A 15,260-nucleotide genomic window follows, 5' to 3' on the forward strand; every position below is an offset into this window, starting at 1 on the left:
GACTCGATGGACACGGGTTTGGGTAGACTCCGGGAGTTGGTGATGGACAGGGAGGCCTGGCGTGCTGCAGTTCATGGGGTCGCAAAGAGTCAGACACGACTGAGCAACTGAACTGATACTGAACTGATGAAGGCGTTTTGCCTACTAAAACTCCCTCTGGCTGCTGTCACCTATGGTTCGTAACATATTCAGTGTTTGAGATACAAACAGACAAACTTTGAGGTGATGAAGCTGTTGCTAACCAGCTACCTCTTTTAGGGGACATACAGTGAATTAAAGTTGATATCAAACGCTACCACCAAAGGACAAAATGGGGTGTCTCACAAAGCAATGCGATTTGGAGTTATAGGCTGATCAAAGGACGTGTCATGAATCACCAGTCGCTGTCATTGAAGCTGGACATGCGTATGCCTGTACACACACAGACACATGCACGCTGAACCCCAGAGGTGCTGGACTTCTGCCGATAGTAGCCAGATGAGTTACAGGTTACAAATTCAATTTGGCTAGTGAGTCGTTTTCTCCCTGACCCTTGAGAGACAGTTTAGTTTCTTAGGACATGACCTCTGCTGTGCCTGAATTAGGCAATGGGTTCTTATGAAAAATCCTGCTCTAGAGATTCGCTAAATCATCTGAAGAAACAATTTGTTCCTAGCTTTTCACTCTAGTAGTCCTTTTGCACTGTGGTGTCTTTATTTTTTTTCCAAGGTGTCTTTAAAAGAAAGTTCATGTTTGGGGTTTCCCTGATGGCTCAGTGGTAAAGAAGCCACCTGTCAATGCAGGAGACAAAGGGTCGATCCTTGATCCAGGAAGATCTCACACTCCAGGGAGCAACTAAGTCTAGTGAACCACAACTATTGAGCCTGTGCTCTAGAGTCTGGGAGCCACAATTACTGAGTCTGTGCGTCCTGAAACCCGTGGTTCACAAGAAAAGCCACTGCAGTCAGAAGCCTGCCCACTGCAACTAAAGAGCAGGCGCTTCTTGCTACAACTAGAAGAAAAAAAGTCCATGCAGCAACAAAGACCCAGAACAGCCAAAAATTAAAAAAACAAAAAAACATATTCACACCCCCATCAGAGGAAACCTATATATTACAATGACTAAGAAAAGATTTTACTCTTAAAATGCCAGCTGGTAATGAGCATGGTTTTTCCAGTGGTCATGTATGGATGTGAGAGTTGGACGGTGAAGAAAGCTGAGCGCTGAAGAATTGATGCTTTTGAACTGTGCTGTTCGAGAAGACTCTTGAGAGTCCCTTGGACTGCAAGGAGATCCAATCAATCCATCCTAAAAGAGATCAATCCTGGGTGTTCTTTGGAAGGTCTGATGTTGAAGCTGAAAATCCAATACTTTGGCCACCTCATGCGAAGGGTTGACTCATTGGAAAAGACCCTAATGCTGGGTAGGATTGGGGGCGGGAGGAGAAGGGGACGACAGAGGATGAGATGGTTGGATGGCATCACTGACTCGATGGACATGGGTTTGGGTAGACTCCGGGAGTTGGTGATGGACAGGGAGGCCTGGCGTGCTGCGATTCATGGGGTCACAAAGAGTCGGACACGACTGAGCGACTGAACTGAACTGAATGAGCAAGGTCTTTTTAACTTTAAGAGACAAGATTTGGGATTCTCAGTGGTAAACATGAGCACCATTCAAACCACAATCACGCTCAATCAGTTGAATTAGACAAACACATACTCCATCAGTAAGTAAAAAAAAAAAAATTACAAAGTGATTAAAAGTCCATAACAGGCACAAAAATCATACTAGGAAACCTATGAAAAATGAAATGCTTTGGGTTGTTAAGGCTTGTATTTTCCCTAGTTATAAAGAAAATTTCTGTGGAAGATGGTAAACTTACATTTAACAAACTTTTCTGGCTCTGCAGTCACTTGGTAAGAGTTTTCTGATCCAAGCTACAATGGAAAAAACAACTGGATTTACATAAACCAATAATAACTGTCACACAGATTTTCAAATATATCCACCTGGAGGAGGGTTCCCAGGTGTCTTACTGCCTAAGAATTTGCCTGCCAATGCAGGAGACAAGCGTTCAATCCCTGGGTTTGGAAGATCCCCTGGAGAAGGGCATGGCAACCCACTCCAGTGTTCTTGCCTGGAGAATTCCATGGATGGAGGAGCCTGGCGGGCTACAGTCCATGGGGTCACAACGACTCAGAGAGGACTAAGTGACTGAGGGCATGCACACACACACCTGAAGGGGCAATGTTGCAAAACTGCTCAGTCGCTTCAGTCGTGTCCGACTCTGTGCGACCCCACAGACGGCAGCCCACCAGGCTCTGCCATCCCTGGGATTCTCCAGGCAAGAACACTGGAGTGGGTTGCCATTGCCTTCTCTAAAACCTCAAAATTGAGTATGTTTTTTGCTGAGTTTTTGCTATTTTTTTCTCTAACTTCCCTGGGGAAAAATATTTCTGCAATCAACATTTTGGGAAACCTTCCAACAGAGAGGCAACTCTTGAACACTGTGTTTCACAGCAAAATTCAGAATTCAACTCCCTCCCATCGAGGGAAGTTGGATTCCTTAAGTCCAAAAGAGGCCTGGCTATAAGCTTTTTCAACCTAACAAGATCCAACATAAAGATCCAAAGCACAAAGTTGGAGCCAGGAACTTGGGCACTAAAATCATACCTCCCGATCCCATTTTGAAATGCCTACATATTTCCTCACTGTTAAGTACATGTTAACATGATGGACAGCAACCAGAGAATCTTAGGACACATGTATCTCCACACTTTCATGATTGTTTTAAATGTCTCCTATAGATTAATTGAAGAAGTGGTGTTTGGTTTGATGCTATGTCTGACTTTTAAGATTTGTATCTGGCAAGGAGGTTATTCAATATTGATTCCCTGTAATGAACACTAGAGGTTGCATCCAGATTCCAACTTCAGGACAAAACACTTTTTCTCCCAGCTGGAAGCACTGGTGGCTGACAGCTTTCAGTTGAGCCCTTCTCTCCCAACAATTGTTCTAAGGCCAGAGCTCCTCAAACTTGCTAACTTCTGAGAGTCCTGCATGACAGTCAAATTAAAGAGACACTCAACCTACTGCTTACAACTTGGTGAGTATTCAAGTCCTAACCACTTAGCAGCCATTGGGCACTGTAATTTCAAGCCCTGGGCGACTGGACACCACCACCCTGCTTTTCTGTTTTGCGTTGATTTTTATATGGTACTTGCTTTTTCTCACACCGATTGCTGAAAATCTGGATTTGAAAGGAAAAAAGCAATGCAGTGTGGAAACTGGGAATTATCTTGACCTGGTAGTTCAAGCAGAGTCCCTGTGAATACCCTGGGAAATGGCGGGCACTTAGCTGCAAACGTTGGAGACCAGCCCCAGGTTGATTTCTCACTCGAGAGTTTTCCTCATTCAAAGCAAGCCCCGCCATTCCCATGGGCAGGCCAGATCTGGGGACTCTTAGGGGCAGAAGACGGCCATGGGGGTGTATTTAAAGTCATAGGCACTGGCTTCCATTTGGGACAATTCTAATGGGTCATTCCACTCTGAGCCCATGGAATCTCTGCAACCTCTGTCACAGCTACAGTGTCCTTCAATTTCACCTTCCTCCAGTCCTGCTCCCAGCCACCCACCCCATAGCATCCTCAGTAACTGCATCCCTGGGAACCCAATCTATGAGGGTCACTTAAAAGGAAAAATGTTTTAAGTGGAAGCAAAGATCACATTTCTCACAGCTGGACAACTGAAATTATACTTTAAGTAACATTTATTTTTTAAAAACATCATTTTCAGTTTTTTGGGGGGCTGCACAAATACTAAGCAATTCAATATCACTTCTTTGTTGAAAATCCAACAATTCCAAGAACACCAGAGCCATAACTCCTCTCCACCACTGCTGTGTGTTCTGGACTTTTAATCCAGTAGTGGGTAGACTGAACAATGCAGCTGAAAAGAGCTTTCATCTTTATCTAAGTCAAAGAGGAAGACACGAAAGCTTCTAAAAAACTATCCTTGGAGTTGTAACTCATTTTAAGCATATTCAGGCAAAGGGAAATCCCATGGAGGGAGAGACCTGTCCATCTGTCCCAAAGCCTAGAGAAGCACGTGGAAAATTATAGGCACCCGATACATGTATTTGAATGAGAGAATCTAAAATCCAGCTCTCACAGTGAGAGAGATCAGGATCAGTGACTCTTTAGGATCAGTGACTTTCCTAAAAGTACAGTTCAGAATTCATTCATCTCTTAAAATACCAGTGGTGTCTCTACTATATGTAAAATACATAATCAATAAGAAGCTACTGTAGAGCACAGGGAACTCTACTCAGCACTCTGTAATAACCAATATGGGAAAAGAATCTGAAAAAGAATATGTATGTGTACAAATGAATCACTTTCTCATACACCTGAAACTAACACAACACTATAAATCGACTATACTACAATATAAAATTTAACGAGATCACTGGTGTTTACTATGACATTTGTGTATTTTACAAACAAAGCTCACCCAAACAGATGTGTACTACTGATGAGAAATGCCAGGAGACCACCCTCAGCAACAGAGTAGTATCACCATAATGTACCTTAGGGGCACACTTCGATGTTAAAAGTTAAAGAAATAAATAGTGATTTTTTTTTTAAATTGCAGTCACAAGTACAGTACCATAAGTTGGTAACTGCAAGAAATGACTGGCTATAAATTTACTGTATGTTATGAGCCACTGTTTTAAATGGCCATGAAGCAGGTGTCTGCTGTAGACTTGTACAAAGCTAAGAGGTTCATAAAAATATAAATGAACAGTGTAGCTCTGTCTTAGATCTTATAATTTAAGATCTGACAGGACACAAGGTTTTACATTTAATTTGAAGAATATACTAAATCACACCAACCACTCCCCTAAGGATAATTACACAGTCTATCAATGGATCATAATAACTAATTAAGTATGACAGTCTGTTATATTATTATTGTTGTTGCTGTTAAGGTTATTCATAAGAAAAAGGCAAAAAGGAACTTAGTCTAGCCAGAACCAGAATCAGCAAATTCATAAAGTTTGTGTGTGCATGCTCAATTGCTTCAGTCATGTCCGACTCTGCGACCTCATGGACTGTAGCCTGCCAGGCTCCTCTGTCCATGGGATTCTCCAGGCAAGAATACTGGAGTGGGTTGCTGTGCCCTCCTCCAAGGGATCTTCCAGACCTAGGAATCAAACCCAAGTCTCAGGCTGGTTCTTTACCACTAGCGCCACCTGGGAAGCCAGTTTTATATTAATACATGACCCCTAATACCTTGACACTCTTCCCATCTAGACGTGGGTCTATGCCCCTGCTTTTTAATCTAGGTGGGCTTCTGATGGCTTCCATCCACACTGATAGAAGAGATTTCTGAGGTCAGGTCATGAGAGTCTGTCTTCTGTCTGTTGCCTTGGAACATTCACTCTCCAGATGCCCCACATGGGATGCTACCGTTCAGCATCTAGCTACTTCCCCGGCAGCCAGTGGTTAAAACCCCATGCTTCCAAAGCGGGGTGTGCAGGTCCCTGGTCAGGGAACTAAGATCCCACATGCCAGGTGCTACAGACAAAAATAAACAATAAAAATTTATTGTGAGTCTAAAAAAAAAAAATCTAGCTGCCATGCTGCGGGAAGCTCAAATACTCAAAGGTTACATAAACACCAAGTACCAGATGATTCCAGTCCCAACCAATCCCCTCACTTCCAGGCATTCAAGCCTTCCCTGCCGAAGCCCCAGCCATCTTTCAGTGGAGGACAAGCCACCCTATTAACCCTACTGAATTCCTGACCCACAGGATCCAAGAGGAAAATAAAACGGCACTGGTGTTAAGTCATTAAATTTGGTGAAGTTCATTATACAATAAGAGGAATTGACATAGGTCTTTCTATATCTCACTACTGGAGTAAGGTCTAACAAACATTAGCTCTGAGATGTTGAAATTTTTGTACTTTTATCTAACTCTTTGGCCAGCTTCCCATGTGATCTAGTGTCTTTTAATACTTGTTCCTTCAAGTCTTCAGTGTATTTACGATCTGTTTTACAACAGTACTTGCCAACAAAGGAATGCATTTCAATTGAATGTTGTAATCTTTGGAGCACATTATTTTGCCCATTTTTGCCAAGGAAAAAGAAATAAACTTTTCATCCAATGGTATATGGCAAACTATCTTCTGGTCTCAAGAAACCTGAAATAAGCTGAGCGTTTATCATCCCAAACAGCAAAATTTTTTAAGCTACTGGATGAAAGCTTGAGTTTTAAACATCCTGAGAAAAAAAATGAGGTCTGTCCTAATGTTCTGGAGGTTATTTTATTAAATATATATAGTCAGAAATACATCGTTAACCCTCATATATCACCCAATTTCAATAATTATCACCACATGGTCCAGCTTTCTTCATTTATATCTCTATATAAATTTCTCCCACACTTCCAGAGTGTTTTGAAGCTAATCCCAGACATCATATTTCCAAAAGCCTTTCTATAATCTATCTCTAACAGAGGTTAGTGAAGTACATTCTGTAGGTCAAATCTTGCCTGCTACCTGCTATTACAAATAAAGTTTTATTGGAACACAGCCACTACATATTAATTTTATCTCATTAATGGGGTGTCTATAGCTGCTTTCATTAACAAAGTAGTTGTGGTAGTGAATCTGTGGCCTAAAGCCTATGGCAAAGCCTAGAATTTTTAATATCTAGCCCTTTTTCAGAAAATGCATGTCAATCCTTCTCTGAAAGATACAGGATCTTTAAAAAAACCAAAAAATAATGGAACATGAATGAACCTAGAGATTGTCATACCCAGTGAAGTCAAAGATAAATATCATATGATAGCGCTTATATGTGGAATCTAAAAAAAAAAAAAAAATGGTACAAATAAATTCATCTGCAAAATAGAAATAAAATTACAGATGTAGAAACAAACATGGTTACCAAGGTGAAAGGGTGGAGGGATAAATTGGGAGACTGGGACTGACATATACATACTACTATATATAAAATAGATCACTAATAACCTGCTGTATAGCACAGGGAACTCTATTCAATACTCTGTAATGAGCTATATGGGAAAAGAATCTGCAAAAGAGTGGATGTATGTATATGCATAACTGATTCACTTTGTTGTACACCTGGAACTAACACAACATTGTAAATCAGCTATATTCCAATAAAACTTTTTAAAAAAAGATGTAACACAAAATGCCTTACTAGTTATTATACCTCCATACTTAAATATACTGTATGATATGATTAGGTATCACACTAGCTTCATATTATGAAGGTCTGTCTAGTCAAAGCTATGGTTTTTCCAGTAGTCATGTATGGGTGTGAGAGTTGGACCATAAAGAAAGCTAAGCACCAAAGAATTGATGCTTTTGAACTGTGGCGTGGGAGAAGACTCTTGAGAGTCCCTTGGACTGCTAGGAGATCCAACCAGTCCATCCTAAAGGAAATCAGTCCTGAATATTCATTGGAAGGACTGATGCTGAAGCTCCAATACTCTGGTCACCTGATGTGAAGAACTGACTCATTGGAAAAGACCCTGCTTCTGGGAAAGATTGAAGGCAGGAGGAGGAGACGACAGAGGATGAGATGGTTGGATGGCATCACCGACGCAATGGACATGAATGTGAGCCACCTCCAGGAGTTGGTAATGGACAGGGAAACCTGGCGTGCCAAGTCCATGGGGTCACAAAAATTTGGGCATGACTGAGCAACTGAACTGAACCGATGATTAGGTAGCAGTCTTACCACAAAGGGGTGGAGTTATTATTAACTGTGGTCAAAATAACATCACTATAAAATGATTTGCCTTTCTGTCAAACCTGGTATGACTGTTATTGTTTTCCCTCCCAACCTGGATGACAGGGAATCTGTGCTCAGATCTGGTGAAGTACAGCTCTGCCATTTTCTTTTAGTTTCATCTGTGCTTGTCTTATTAGGACTGTTTTATATTTGTTCACAGGAATATTTACAAGCTACCTTCCCATTTCATGCAGATGAGTGAAAACCAGAACATTACTTACCATCACGGCAAGCCCTTTGGACTGTATCATCCCACCTCTTCCACGCTATCTCCTCCATCTCAGGATGGCCCTGCCTATAGGCTGAGTCGGCAAAAGGATCAATTTTTGGTTTATATATTTTAAAAGCTAAATTCTTAAGATTAATTTCTAGATTCAAAGTAGATATTTAATGAAGCTTGGTACAGCCATAGGGATAATCACTATGTAGTATTCTCTTTGTTTGTTCCACTGGGCAACACTTCACCAAAAAAGATATTCTGTAGCCCAAGAGATCATACTGCAAACTCCACTTCAAAGGCTTGTGGAGGAATTTTATCACTCTATTCATTTGCAGTTATGCCATCTGCAGTGCTGAGCAAATAGATCAATGAATTGATAAGCAACAGGACATGCTATAAATCTGGTCTGTATATTCTGTGGCTGAATATAAATGAGCCCATGTTTTTACTCTCCAAAATGTCACCAGATCTTAGAGATCATAAGACCTGGTTTGATTATGTTTGTTCCTGGACCAAATAAAGGACAACCCATGTAAGCTTCATCACAACAAAATAAAACATAGCTTTTTTTTCCAGGAAATGTATTAAGATGAATAGTGGTATTAATTAGAGCCAAAAAACCCACATGTGAACAACATTTTCAGGTAAATTTCTGTCAATTTTCTGTCATTTCGGAATTTGCACCCAGTTCAGCGGCAAAGAATATTATTATTTATTCTTATTTGTCAAATAAGATAGCTATAGGCTAGGGAATTAGGTGACAGCCCCAAGGCTAACTGGCTAAGGATGTATTTGGTTTGTATTCTCACATTCAACTATCAGGCAATCAAGGCTTAACACTCAAATACTCTTTTAAAACCTAAATATACCCATCTGGTTTGGATGCAAAGCCACAGACAAGGAGTTCCATCACCACTAGGTTCAGTGAAAAAGTCCACCATTCATAACAAAGAAGAATACCAATTTATTAGATATCTATGACATGTCAACAAACTTACAGAAATAAGCTATCTATGAATTGCCATTGAATACTAGCAATGCCCTATCTGAAGTACTGGCTTCAGGAGGAGTGATTTGTCCTGCCCAATGGAATTATTAGAAGAATTGCCGGTGGTGGTCATCTCTGAAATGGGCTTTGAAGACTAAGTAGGAGTTCAACAGCCTGATAGAGAAGTCAGGCAGATGGATGTCTTGGTAAATAGTCATAGGCAAAGGTACAGAGCTGTGAAAAGCTCATAGTACATCTTTGTGAAGAGTAAGGTAGACAGTGGACAGTGGTGAGGCATGAAGTTAGAAGAGTAAGTTGAGGGACTTCCCTGATGGTCCAGTGGTTAAGACTCCACACTTTCACTGCAGGGCAGCAGGAGGCATGAGTTCAATCCCCGGTCAGGGAACTACAGTCCCACATGCCAGCAGAGCGGCCAAAAACATAGGGAATTGGCTTAAGAAAATCTGTATTAAAGAAGAGTAGATTGAGGCCGAACTACAGCATTAAGGAGTCTGTACTTTATCATAAAGGCAAAAAAGAACTGCTGTCAATTTGGGAAGAATAATAAAAACGAGGGTTTAAGAAACAGATTTCTGATACTGAAAGATTCATTTGACTATGAGGTATGAGAAGGTAGCCAAATCTTGCCCTAGGACCTAATATTCAGGATTCCAACTTGAATTTGTGAATTGATTGTTTTGCTACAAGTCTATATGTCACTTTGGCAAACAACTCAAGTTATTTTAAGCATTTTGCTGAGAAGGGAAATTTCCAGGACAAGAAATCTCGGTATGAAGGGAACACGGGGTATAGAGCTGGGACACAAAGCAATGGTCATTCTTATCCCAGAAACTAGTTCACCCTGGCTTTCCAATGAAGCCCTTCTTAATCCTTTCAATACAGTCTTATCTGCTCTGATTTGTGAAAATCGGTTATTCACTGAATACAATGCTTTCCAGTTTAACTGGGCTTGGAAAGACTTTTTCAAACTGGTATGGTTCTGTTCAACACTTGAATAAGCTTTTAAATCATTGCACATTGAACCTAATATAAAAGGCCAAATATTTAAGGAGGTAGGGCTGTCTGTTGGGCAAATATTTACACAAATCTTTAAAACATTCAATATTTATTGAGCCGACCATATTGTCACTTCCAAGACTTCAGTCAATATAAATACATGCTAACTGGAAACAGCAAAAAGAAATGACTCCAGAAGAGGAGAAACTCATCTTGTGGTGACCCTTCTGGTTTTCAATTCCCTGAAGTTGAACAGAGTACAACTGAAGAAGGTATTAATTTTAAAAAGTGTCATTACAATCTCTTGTTCATTGCACCAAAACCAAAGAACCCTTCAGTGCCTCTTAAAATTCAGCATACAAGGATGCAACTTTAATACTGTCCACTGGCTATAATCATCCCCTGATATTATAAAGGAAATCTGGCGTTTTCAATGCTGTACCTTGGATGGATTATTTGTATGGGTCGATAAAAAGAGATCAAGAAACCCAGGCAGAAACAATAAACCCACTTCTATTTTTGCTAACACTGGCTTTATTTAGTCACATCAGATATACTCTTGCTAGGATATATTTGGCTTTAAACCCTGAGCAGCAGCTGAATAGCTTAATTAAAAACAACCTCCTTTCCAAACCTACCAGAACAATTAAACTTCTAAACACTCCCTATTATCAAGCTCAAGAAAACAATGGAACACTGAAAATTTTCCTCATCAGTTAAGGAAATATGCCTGAAAGCCACTTTTCCCCCTCCATCATGAGAGCAACAGTCCAGATTTTGCACCAGCAATGCTGCTGCTGCTGCTTCTGCTAAGTCGCTTTAGTCGTGTCTGACTCTGTGCGACCCCATAGACGGCAGCCCACCAGGCTCCTTCGTCCCTGGGATTCTCCAGGCAAGAATATTGGAGTGGGTTGCCATTTCCTTCTCCAGTGCATGAAAGTGAAAAGTGAAAGTGAAGTCGCTCAGTGTGTCTGATTCTTCGTGACCCCATGGGCTGTAGCCTACCAGGCTCCTCCGTCCATGGGGTTTCCCAGACAAGAGTACTGGAGTCGGGTGCCATGCCCCAGCAATGAGCTTCCATTAAATACAAATATACAGGCATCACCGTTAAGCCAGGTTATATTTCCCTTAAAAGGAAGAGCTCACAGAGGAGCGGAGAGCCCTCCACACTGAGGAACAGCTCTGGCTGGCTCTGGCATAATAAACTGCTGTTTACCTTTTGGATTCTATTTATGCCACATGCACATTGTTCATCATTATTAAATGATCCTTTTTTATCTTTCTATGACAGTTACATATTTTAAAAGGTGACAGTTTGCCTTTATAAGCAGCAAAACACTGGTTTATTAGTATGCTTGTATGGCATAAAATAGAGTTCATTTTTTACTGAAATAACTGGAGGAAAGAAACATCAATTGTGCTGAGTTCTGAATAGCTCAATGGGTAGAGAAGGTCCTGGCCATAAATTAAGGTAGGTTTGTTTTATTTATGAGTCTTAGGTATTCCTTCCCAGTGGCTACTATGCATGAATTTTAAGTGGCCCTTTGATGGGCAAGTCTCTCTAAGGTAACATCATAAACTCACATGGTTTCACAATTAAATCACTTTTCTGCTGTAAAGTCAGGGAAGAGTGAGACTCTACCACTCAGAAGATTCTGTCTCCAGACCTCAGCAGTGCAGGCTGCCTTAATAAAAAGAAAAAAAGTCATCACGATACCCTTGAGTCACCGAAATGGCAAAGGTATCCTTCATTGGCTTTAAACTCCAGCAAACTCCAGTCTTGGAGAAGGGAATGGCAACCCACTCCAGTATCCTTGCCTGGATAATCCCATGGTCAGAGGAGCCTGGCGGGCTATGGCCCATAGGGTTGCAAAGAGTCGGACATGACTGAAGCGACTTAGCAGGCATGCACAGACTCCAACCCAACTCAGCCTGGAAAGAGCCAGCAGTGTCCTGGATGTCTTCTTAGAACAAAGTCTGTGACAATTCTAGGGCCTGCTGGTTAATGCTGTAACCCCTGGGGTCCCCAACAGAAGACACCATTTCTGGCAAACAGCACTGAAGAATCATACCTGCCAGGAATGCCTTATGACATTGCTGATGTTTACATTTAATACTCAACGTAAGTAAAATCCTGTCTGCAGATAATACTCTGCTGTGATCTGGGGAGGAGGCAACGAGGCATAGAATGCCCTCATCCAGGACTGCCAATGAAGCCGGAGTTAGTAGATCATTTCTATAGCAGTTTGCAGTAAGCACCTCATTGGGTAAAATATGGCCCTTTTGAATGATGGACCACTCCGGAGGTGTCTGCGCAGGTGTGGTGCAGCGCTAAGATAATGGGCCTGGCTGGTAGCTCTGTTATTTGTTACTTACCTGACAGGTCAACTGCTCTCTCTGCATCTTCGAGGAGACATAACTATAGCTGTCACGCCGAAGGCAAAACTCACTCAGGAATAATACAGCAAAGTTCCTGATGGTTATGATTTCATCTGCAGGGGTCAGAGATTTGGCAAATCCATGTCAAAGAAGGAAACCATCATTTTCCCAATTAAAATATGGAAGGCAAGGACTTCCATGGTGGTAGTGGTTAGGATTTTGCAGGGGGTGTGGGTTCGATCCCTGGTCTGGGAACTATGATCCCACATGCCTCAGGGCCAAAAAAAATAAACAGAAAACAGAAACAATACTGTAACAAATTCAATAGAGACTTTAAAATTGGTCCATATGAAAAAATCTTTAAAAAATTAAATAATGGAGGGCTGAAGACTTTGTTGGCAGTCCAGTGGTTGGGACTCTGCCATTTCACTTCCAGGGTGCGGATTTGATCCCTGGCTGGGAACTAAGATTCAACGAAGGCCAAACAATATGGAGGGCTACCACTTAGGCGGATCTTAGCATGTGCTTTGGGGAAAATGGTAAGGACTATTTCTTCCCCAGTAAGTTAAAAAGGAAAAGACTAAAATCCCAACCACAGAGAAAGCCACCTCACTCTGCAGATCTGCACCCAGCTCTGCCTTTTTCCCCTCTTTACTTCGGCCACCTCTTTTACCAGCGTCCACACACATAGGCCTGGAGGATATGTCTTATACATGTTTTCATTATAGCACTTAAAAAAAAAAGATCAGTCGGCTTTTTGCACTCTTCTCTCTCGCTAAAGTTGCTTCTGCCCTTTGAAAATATGAAAGCCCTTGAGTGATTTTATATTTTCAAAGGGTAAAAGTGCTAAAGAGCACTTCTCTATTTCAGAGAGGAGGAAAAAAAGTAAATCAGTCTGCCTAAAGTGTTCACTTGGAAAAGGTAAAAATGAACTAGCCATGTGATGGGGAGTAGTTACAGCATCTAGGGCGATATATCTAGATGGAGTCCGTGGCTGGAAAACAAAACGAGGTATCGGCTGCTCTCAAACATCTGTGGGGTCTGTTTCTCACAGAATCAACTCTTTTCCAAACTACTGTGAGAATGAACGTCTAGCCTGTGTTAATTTCCACTCTGGGCCATACTGTCACATGCGTAAAACCAAGGTCCACTCCCGACCTCTCCAGCCAGCACCACCAAACACGGGTCCTCCCTTCCCTAGGGGCTGGTCCTTGGTGTGAGCTTTCTCCTTCCCTTCAGAAGTGTCACGTTGAAAGGATGGCTGCAGCTTCCGTCTGCCCTTGCTACCTCACTATTAGAAACTACTTTATAAAGAGGACGGAATTTCAGGACTGAACACCTCAGAACGAGTCAATAGAACCCTCTTCCAAGGACATCTGTATGTTTCTCTCTCCATGGAATACAACGTTTTCTATTCTGTCAGATGCCTGGCCAGCTGGGGGTAAGTAGAGGAAGTCATTTCTCAGGGGAGGGGGGAAGGATCTTGTCCTGATTCTTGCTGCCTTGAATGTCCTCTATCTCTCAAACCTTCCTCCCTCAGCTGGCCTGGTTAACACTGCCTTCGAGTAAACCCCACATTTCAAGATTTGAGGGCTCTTGGCTGCACTGCCAGAACCGCCTGTGAAGTTCCACTCCCTCTGTGAATTTCCCACAATGCCTTGCAGAATGTATTCCAGCATCTCCCTCACTCGGCTGGAAGATCCTCAACGGCAGGTATGGTAGCTTTTATTTCTAGATCCCAGTCTCCTGCACAGTGATTCAATATGGAAGTAACAGTGATAAATATAGATAAAATACTACATATCAGAAGTGTAAGTACTTTGCATATGTGAATTTACTTAATCCTCACAATATCCCTAAGCAGCAGATACTATTACTTATCACCACTTTACAGATGAGACAGCATACAGACAGGTTAATTAATTTTCCTATGGTCACACAGCTGATGAGTGCTAAAAGCTAAATTCTAACTCAGTCTGATCACAGAGACTGTGCTTTATAACTATATTCTTTGTTGCCTCTTTCAAAAATAATATCTATACACCTTGTGCGTTAGTCACTCAGTTGTGTCCAACTCTTTGCAACCCCACTGACTGTAGTCGGCCAGGCTCCTCTATCCACAGGATTCTCCAAGGAATACTGGAGTGGGATGCCATTTCCTTCTCCAGGGGATCTTCCCAACCCTGGGATCAAACCTGGGTCTCCTGCATCGCAGGCAGATTCTTTACTGTCTGATCCACCAGGGAACCTTAAATATACTCAATAAAAGTTTTCTGGAAGAGTTTTTTTTATTATTTTAATATTCAGATACGTCATTTAGAAACTGTAATGACCCAGGAAAATCTAGCTAATATCTTGCAATTTTATTTCCTTCTCTGTAATCTCAGCTTCTTCCCTTTGAGGACTAAAATTAAAAGGTCCCATAATCTGGATAGCACAATGCACAGATGTGTTAAATACATGTGAGGTCCCTGTACCCACCAATGGGGTTAATTCTATTAGTGAATTTCAGGCGACGAAAGCCCCGTTAAAATGCAGGTTGCTAATTTTACCTGAGGTAATCATTTGGCCTATAATTACTATTGCCAACTATTATTAGTTTGTACATCAACGCACGCATATTCTTTGCCCAAAGCAAGGTCAGTCATACATAATACCATATCCATGGCAGAGGGCTTACTGCTGCAATCTTCTTCTGGATGTACATGAAGCACAGACAGGCCCTGAGGACGGCACGGAAATTGGATCCAGTCTCCCCCAATATCAGACCAGCAAAATGGGCCTGTCACCCAGCCGGGCCCAGGGAGCCAGACACTGTCATGTCCATGCTCACTGCTTAAACCATCAAA

The 15,260-nt window shown here is 41.7% G+C and overlaps 1 protein-coding gene across 10 annotated transcripts in view; it reads right to left on the reverse strand.

Moving 5' to 3' along the window:
* Positions 1-15,260, reverse strand: part of UNC5D (unc-5 netrin receptor D) — a 610,447-nt gene that overhangs the window by 570,365 nt on the left and 24,822 nt on the right. The window contains exon 1 of one of the 10 annotated variants that reach the window (XM_081523448.1): positions 12,409-12,524. The exons of the other annotated variants lie outside the window; for them this stretch is intronic. The gene's annotated coding sequence lies outside the window, so the exon portion shown is untranslated. Of the gene's footprint in view, positions 1-12,408; positions 12,525-15,260 lie in introns of those variants that run through there. 10 annotated transcript variants of the gene reach the window in all.

The sequence above is a fragment of the Giraffa tippelskirchi genome, chromosome 8, assembly GCF_054371585.1.
Source record: "Giraffa tippelskirchi isolate mGirTip1 chromosome 8, T2T-mGirTip1v1.2.pri, whole genome shotgun sequence".
Lineage (NCBI taxonomy): Eukaryota > Metazoa > Chordata > Mammalia > Artiodactyla > Giraffidae > Giraffa > Giraffa tippelskirchi.